This window comes from Vespa velutina, chromosome 2, assembly GCF_912470025.1.
Source record: "Vespa velutina chromosome 2, iVesVel2.1, whole genome shotgun sequence".
Taxonomy (NCBI): domain Eukaryota; kingdom Metazoa; phylum Arthropoda; class Insecta; order Hymenoptera; family Vespidae; genus Vespa; species Vespa velutina.
The window spans coordinates 3,744,034-3,751,809 of NC_062189.1; the positions used below are offsets into that span (position 1 = coordinate 3,744,034).

Below are 7,776 nucleotides of genomic sequence, written 5' to 3' on the forward strand. Positions count from 1 at the left end.
GTGACACCGGCATTTGCACAAATTACGAGAGATTAATAACTCACTTTTCTCGTAACGATAACAACTAGGAAAATTACTGTTTTTATAAGAACGCTACAAACGATCGAATTCCCAGAGGGTGGGTGAATGATTGGTGATGGTTGGAGGTGGGTGGGAACGAGAGGGGGAGAAACTTTCCAATAGAATTTTGTTAACGATAATAGGAATGATTAATTGAAAGTTCAGATAAGTATTATAGGCTAATACAAATTTCGATTCATATACGAGTTGGTAGCCGATTTTTCATAGAGACAAAAACAAAAAAAACAAAAAAAAAGAAAAAGGAAAAAGAAGAAAAGAAAAGAATAAAAGAGAGAGAGAGAGAGAGAGAGAGAGAGAGAGAGAAAAGAAACAGAAGAATTCCTTAGAAAAAATGGATCATGTTTTTGATCCAAGGATCATAGCCAAAGATCAAATCGTACGAGGCATTTAATTTCATTCCAATCTAATTTTAGTCAACGAAGCGACGTTACTGTTTGCAAAACGAAGTCGGACAAACACTCGTTTTCATCTTTCACTGTTAAATCGCTGAGAGTTTTCGTTCTGTCCATTCGTTACTACTACTACTACTACTACTACTATTATTACTACTATTACTACTACTGTTGTTGCTGCTGCTGCTGCTCTTGCTGCTGCCACTACTACTACCACTACTATTGCTACCACTACTATTGTAGGCTGATGCCGTCGTCGTGACGGCTGTACGGTAACGATCGTCGACATTAAGGATGGAGGACGGAATAAGCGCGCGCGCGCGCGCGCATGTGTGTGTGAGAGAGAGAGAGAGAGAGAAAGAGAGGAAGAGAGAAAGAGTGGGTAAAAGGGAATGAGGAAAAGAGGGAAACGAAAGTAACGGAAAGTGAGAAAGAGAGAAGGGGAAAGAGCGTGGCTCGGTACATAGGCGTGTCTGCCTGAGACCTCCTCGACGAGGGAATGTTAATTAATTAGCGTTGAGGCATCGATCACGCCGTTACTTTGTACCGCACTGCGTTGTCTACGTCGACGCTACCTTCTACCGGTGCTTTCCAATATGACGAGGTTGCTCGAGTGGTGTACAGTTAACCGTAGCAAATACCTGTAGGTATACACCGGGTGTCTATTTTTCTCCAGGAACAACACTTGAGCTTAGAGGATCTCATTGGCCATATTCAAAACGAACTCGCTTTAGTTTTGTTTTGCTCTGTTTACAGGAAATACCATTGGGGAAATTATTTGTTAGTATATTTATGATACATGCCATAATGAAATTTGCAGATAGGATTTTATTGTTCAAAAATTTTTCTTTATGTCCAAAGACGTAGGATAATTTTTTTCTTTCTTTCTTTCTTTCTTTCTTTCTTTCTTTCTTTCTTTCTTTCTCTATTTCTTTCTCTTTCCTTTTTTTTTTTCTTCTTTCAATTTCGTTACAATCCATCGATGATAATTCTGTCAGGCATGGTAACGTCCAAGTATCGTTTCGATAATAGGAGATTGAGTAACAGACGATGTAGAATATGAGAAGAGTCATCTCTTCCTCAAGAGACCTCATCATTGCGCTATCGGAGAGAACGAGTACCAATCCTCCAAAAAGTCAATATCTTCGTATAAGATATAATCTTTCAAGTAACTAAGTTTATCATCTCGTTGAGTTTTCTAATCTTTCTGTCCGATCGATAGGGATCTTATTTTTTTCTTTTTTCTTATTTTCTTTTTTTTTGTTTTTTTTTTGTTTTTGTTTTTGTTTTTGTTTTTCTTCTTCCCCTTTAATCGATAACGCACGCCGGAAATAAACGTTTCTTCTTCGAAACAATTTTTAATAATATTTGAACTATTACAGGAAACATTTGTACGATATGAAAAATATTTAATAATAAAAAATTTGAAGGAGGGTAGAAAATCGTATCTATAAATTATTGATTCCATTAGCTTTTCATGAAGCACGTATCTGGTAGAAGCATTAGAGTAACATCGATATACGTCGAAGTTAAGTATATCGGAAGTACTTCCTCGATGAAACACATTATCCTCGCGTAACGGGAAGATCGTGTTATCCGGAACGTTGAGAGGAACGACTATGGTCACGACGAGTCACCTTTGACCTAGATTAGAAACATCGCTTTGTCGGAGGGAGAGCAACGAGTTGGGTATATGAAGGAGAGCGATATTCTGAATAATGCGAACGGAGTTGCTTATTAACGAGACTAGAGCATCGAGTTCACCTTCTAATTGATGAGACGTTACGTGCTTAAAAAGGGTTGAAACATATTTCTTTTTTATTTTTTTTTTATTTTTTTTTCTACCTAACATATCTTATTATTATTATTTTTTTTTTTTTTTTTTTTTTTCAAGTACGAAGATATACTCGATGATATTCCATTATTATTCGTAAGGATTTTATAAATTTATAAATTTTCGAAAAGAAAAAGAAAAAAAAAAATAAAAAGAAAATTTATTTCTCTCGATGTAACGAACGATATATAAATTTCGTCGTACAGTTAGAAATGTGGTTTTATAAAAGGAAATTAATTTTTAAGAGAAAGGAACAATAAAAATTCAATAATTCGATTTATTTAGCCAGACATAATCATAAAAGATTTTATAGCCGGAGTTATCCAGTACCTTTATATAAAATCAAACATTCAAAAAAGTTTTCGATAATCGAATGAAATTTACAGGGATACGAATAAGATTTTCAATTTTCTATAACATTTTTATTGTTTATATTCTACGAAGGAGAAAATTTGTAAAATTCGTAAAATTCGTAAAATTCGTAAAATTCGTTTTCCCAACGAAACGATTTAGATCTGTACTGGGTTATCTTAGAGGAAGCATCGATTTCATAAATAAATGTTTATCTAAAGGAGAAAGAAAGTGGGAAATAATATAAAACGGATGAGAGAGGGGATTGGGGGGAGGTTGGGGAGTGAGGAGTGGATTCGAAGGGGGTGGGGAATGGAAACGAAGGAAGTAAGGTGGTTGGTGTTGGTGGTTTGGTAGAAGTGGCTTAAACGTGGCTGCTCTTGCTCCTAAGCTATAGCGAAGAGTAGAGAGAATCGTGCATTCTCGTAGATACGACTAGGACGAGAGAGATAGAGGGAGACAGAGGGAGGATGCGCCAGAGTGGAAGAGTAAAGAATTATACTACGTGCTCTGGGTGCCAAGTTCTGGGGTTGGTTTATGGAACAATCGTGGAGAAGTGGGCCTCGTTAGAATCTACCGCGTTCGAGGCTATATCCGTTGCTGGTTTTAAGGTAACTTTAGAGAAACCTGTTAATGGTTACAGCTTTTCTGATATACCCGCCGCCACCACTGCTCTACCACCGTCTTTCGAGATTCTTCAAGAATACGATATCTCGTTAATTATTTCTGTTCTCTTCAAATTCAAGTGATAGAACTTTTCACGACTTAAAGTATGCACTTAGCAAATTATAATGTAATTGAGAAACCTTTGCTGATCTCTATTATATCTATCTATATATGAGTCGTTCGCTTTTCAAATCTATTTAACTATCTTATTAAAGAAAAAGCGAAGAAATGCGATGAAATAATATAAATTCCTTATTGAAATTTCGATTATAATATAAATTCAAATAAACATTGTAAAATGTATAAATGCCGATGTCGTTTTAATCTAATGACACGTAAAGTGAATAAATTGGAATAGTTTTAGAATAATCGTTATTATTGTAATAAATGATTTATTTATTTTTTTTTTATTTATTTGATGGCCAAAAAAATTTTGTCATTTAATAATATTAAATGATGAAAATTAGAGAAATTTATTATGAATATAATAAGTGTTAATTCCAATGAGTGCTTTGACAATTAAATTTTCAAAGAAAAATTTCAATAAGTGAAGTTAATCGATTTGGAATTTGTATGAATGGCACATATATTCTATTGGAATATTTATATCGATAAGAATTAAGTCATTCTGATAAAATTCAGTTTCTTTTAAAGGAATTATGATAAAAAATTCGTGTCGAACGTGAAGAAGGATATCTATTTATCTTTCTTTCTTTCTTTTTTTCTTAATTTCCTCGAACAATCGTTGTTTCAATGTGAGAGAAACAATGCAAAAATAAAAATGCCAAAAGCTTTCTTTTTATTTCATTATATTTTCGTTATTATAACGAACATGATATCGACATAAAGGTACGGAATGAAAAGTCATAGGTAGAATAACATGTAGAAAAGACATTAAACTTTACTACAACTAATAACACGAGCGACGTTTAAGCCGCTTTATTTTAACTGCTCTCTGTTAAAAGCTTCTTCTAGTATCTGACGTCGCATGAAGACTATTTTTTCTTATTGAATAATGTTTTTCATCTGTGCCGTGGCGTATAACCTTTTTCTTTTTTCTTTTTTCTTTTTTTTTTTAATTTCAACTTACTCGGCTTAAAAAGTTGTTTCCGGAGATAGCATTTACGACGATTGTTACTGCTTTGTAAAATATTATCTCTTTCATTTTTATTTTCATTGTTATTATTGTATAGGTGACTTGTTAATGATTGATATATTAAAACAAATTTATTCATAACTAAAAGCGCATGTAAATTAAATGTAAATTAAATTTACGTAGGAAACGAAGCAGAAATTTTCGTTACAATCCCTCTCTGCAAATTGAAATGACATTATTCTTTTAATAAATAATATAATTTCAAACAATTACTGATGAAGGAATAAACATAAAATACGTATAAAATCAAAACAATCTTCTAACCATCGTTGTATCTAATTGAACTTGAACTTTATACTCGAATGATAGATACGAGTGGATATAATAAATATAAACAAATGTGCGTATACGTATTGATCGTGTATCACCTTTAAAATGTCTTTAGGTGATTTTCTATAATAACATAAACAACGACGACGACGACGAAGGTGATCTCTTAGAGATTAGTAAAGAAGAATCTTTCGAGCAGATAGGTCGTAAGATATCTTAATTAAAACTTCTAGAAATACATCGTACGAGATATATTTTGGGGTGGATAGTGCGTGAATGACGATGTTGCCGAGTTTTACGTGGAAGTTTGTACGAGAAGAGTACGTAAACCATCGTTGAATGTACGCACTCTAAAGAAAGATGGAAAGAGAGAGAGAAGGAAAGACAGAGAGAGAGAGAGAGAGAGAGAGAAGGAGAAGAGAGTGCTGCCCGTTCGAAGTACTTCGTTCTTGTAGCTACCCCGGTATTTTAGTAGTTCGCCGAAACGAAGAGCTATTTTCACCTCAAGATCGCACACGCCGTACGATAGCTACGGTAATATAATGTGCTTCGACTTAGTCGAGCATCGGCTCGTATCGTAAATCCGATGGACCACTTAATCCTCTTGTTTCTTTCTATAGAATATATGTCGTTTTAAAGTAGAGACATTGTAGCACGGTAATATCTGTGACTCCGGATTACTAGTAGATTTACATCGAGAACAAATCGACGATTTTTTTTTTCTCGGGGGAAAAGAAGAAAAAAAAAAAAAGAAAAAAAAAAATAGAAAGAAAGAAAGAAAACGAAAAGGAGAAAAAAAAGACAACAACAGAACCGTATGAACTTTTTCTAGGTACTTTGTTAATCGTGTCAAAATGTAATATGCACGTGTTTTAGAAGTACACGAAAGGGAAATATTTGAAACTTTGCCAAACGAAACTATTTCACCCAGAATGATGTACACATTTACGAACGATTACAAACGAATGTGGCACTCAAAATTTTGCAGCAATGTATCGAGATAATTTCAAAATAATGAGTCATTTCGGACTAACGAAATATTTTTAAGCCAACAAATTTTTTTCTTTCTTTCTTTCTTTCTTGTTTTTTTTTTTCCTTTTTTCTCTTTTTTTTTTTTTTTTTTTTTTTTGATCGAAACTGTCTTTCCGAAAAAAAAAGAATGTATGATCTGATAATGTTGAAATAATATCATGTTCGTTTCAAACTTTTACTCTTGTATATTTAGCAATCGAATAAACATGATGGTCGAAGCAAACGATTTGTGGTTGGATAGCGCCACTTCTCTGTTTCTTTCACTTTGAAAACTTTCTAAAAACTAAAACTTTTCCGGTCTCGTAAAGTAGAAGTTTTATCAATTGGAAAACTATCCAACGTTGTTCTTTCTTCTTGGTTTCGGATCATTGACATGACTACGATCGGGAACAAATTTTATAAGACTCAAATTAGATTTCGATTGCTTGTCAAAAGGAAATAGGAAAAACGATTAACGATTAAGTTAATTAATTTAGATGTTATTTATATATTCACACACACACACACACACACACACTCACACTCACACACATATATATATATTTATATGTATTTTTTTTCTTTCTTAATCTTTCTTGCAGAGTAAATTATAAAACGTAATGTTAATATTAAAATTTTATCAATAATATATATATATATATATATATAGTGCATTAAATCACGTAGTGCATTAAAAGAGATAATATGTTGCGTGTTTATTTACCAAAAAAAAAAAAAAAAAAAAAAAAAAAATTCGAATATTTCATATTTTTGCATTAGAGTAAATGTCAGTTGCAGAGGAGCACGGTTTACGGACATCGCAATATGAAGAGAGAATGAGGTCGACCACTCGGTGAAATGGGTTAGAGAAGATGGATACCGACTGACTACCATCCAACCAGCATCCATGATCCATGTCGGTTCGACCAAGTTAGTTCTTTTCATTGCGAAACAAGTTTTATGAGAGCACACGACTGAAGATAAAGAGTACATAATACGAACGGAAGACTACGTAATTCGTTGCTCTGAAAAATATAGCGGCCTTTAAATGAGGTAAGTTTGAGATACTGATATTACGAAAAAAGAAAAAAGAAGAAAAAAAAAAAAAAAGAAAAAAGAAAAAAAGAAAAAAAGAAAAAAGATGTTTTAATATGAATTCGAAAATCGATCTAAACTTATCTAATAATACACTTTGTAAATGAGTTAATCGGAAATACTTCTAATGATCAATGAAAGTTGTCAAGTACAATCTCGTCGAATGGCGTACACGTTAGTAAGTGTTAAGAATAATATCCACGTAACCATGGAAATTGAAAATAGCCGACGTACCTATCGTTACCGATATTATTAGTTAATATAATATTTTTATTATCACTTAATATAGCAATCTTTATTTCTACGGTATCATTATCCATAAGATTGGACGAACTAAAAAAGCTCCAGCTTTCAGTCAAATAACAAAGGAATTATATATTGTTCGAGTTGGAATTGAAGTTGTAGTTAGAATTGAAGTTACAGTTGGAGTCGAAGTTAAAGTTATAGTTGAAGTTGACGTTGTAGTTGAAGTTAGAGTAAGAGTTGGAGGTTGAATTCAAGTTAAAGGATAGACGAGAAAACGTGCAGAGCTTCGTACAAACCGTAATTGAAAAAAATTTTTATTTTTGTAAAAAGTTATTGCGGGGGCCAATACTTTTTCTCGATGGTGATTGCATAAGGAACTCTCTGCGATCGAAAACCTAACGAAAAAAAAAAAAAAAAAAAAAAAAAAAAAAAAAAAGGAAAAAAAATCGATAGGATAGAATCCTTGGAAAGGGTGAAATTGTTCGAAGAGACATTTGATAGAAAAAAAAGAAAGAAAAAAAAAAAAAAAAGAAAAAAAAAGAAAAAGAAAAAAGAATCCTTGTATAGAGTGCATGAAGAAGAAGAAGGGTTGAAGGGGGGGGAGGGGGGGGGGGAAGGGGATGGGCTTCGTCCTCGTTCAGTGGTCGTAACACGAGGACGGTAGAGAAGTTTCA

The 7,776-nt window shown here is 33.1% G+C and overlaps 1 protein-coding gene and 1 long non-coding RNA gene across 9 annotated transcripts in view; one reads left to right on the top strand and one right to left on the bottom strand.

Annotated features, from left to right (window-relative positions):
• LOC124957614 (neurogenic protein mastermind-like) overlaps nt 1-7,776 on the bottom strand; it is a 171,954-nt gene that overhangs the window by 29,443 nt on the left and 134,735 nt on the right. The window lies entirely within an intron of this gene.
• Nucleotides 4,915-7,776, top strand: part of LOC124957619 — a 13,588-nt gene continuing 10,726 nt past the window's right edge. The window contains exons 1-2 of one of the 2 annotated variants that reach the window (XR_007103678.1): nt 4,915-5,284; nt 6,554-6,814. This is a non-coding gene — a long non-coding RNA (uncharacterized LOC124957619). The remainder of the gene's footprint in view (nt 5,285-6,553; nt 6,815-7,776) is intronic. The other variant, XR_007103679.1, reaches the window with a different exon arrangement.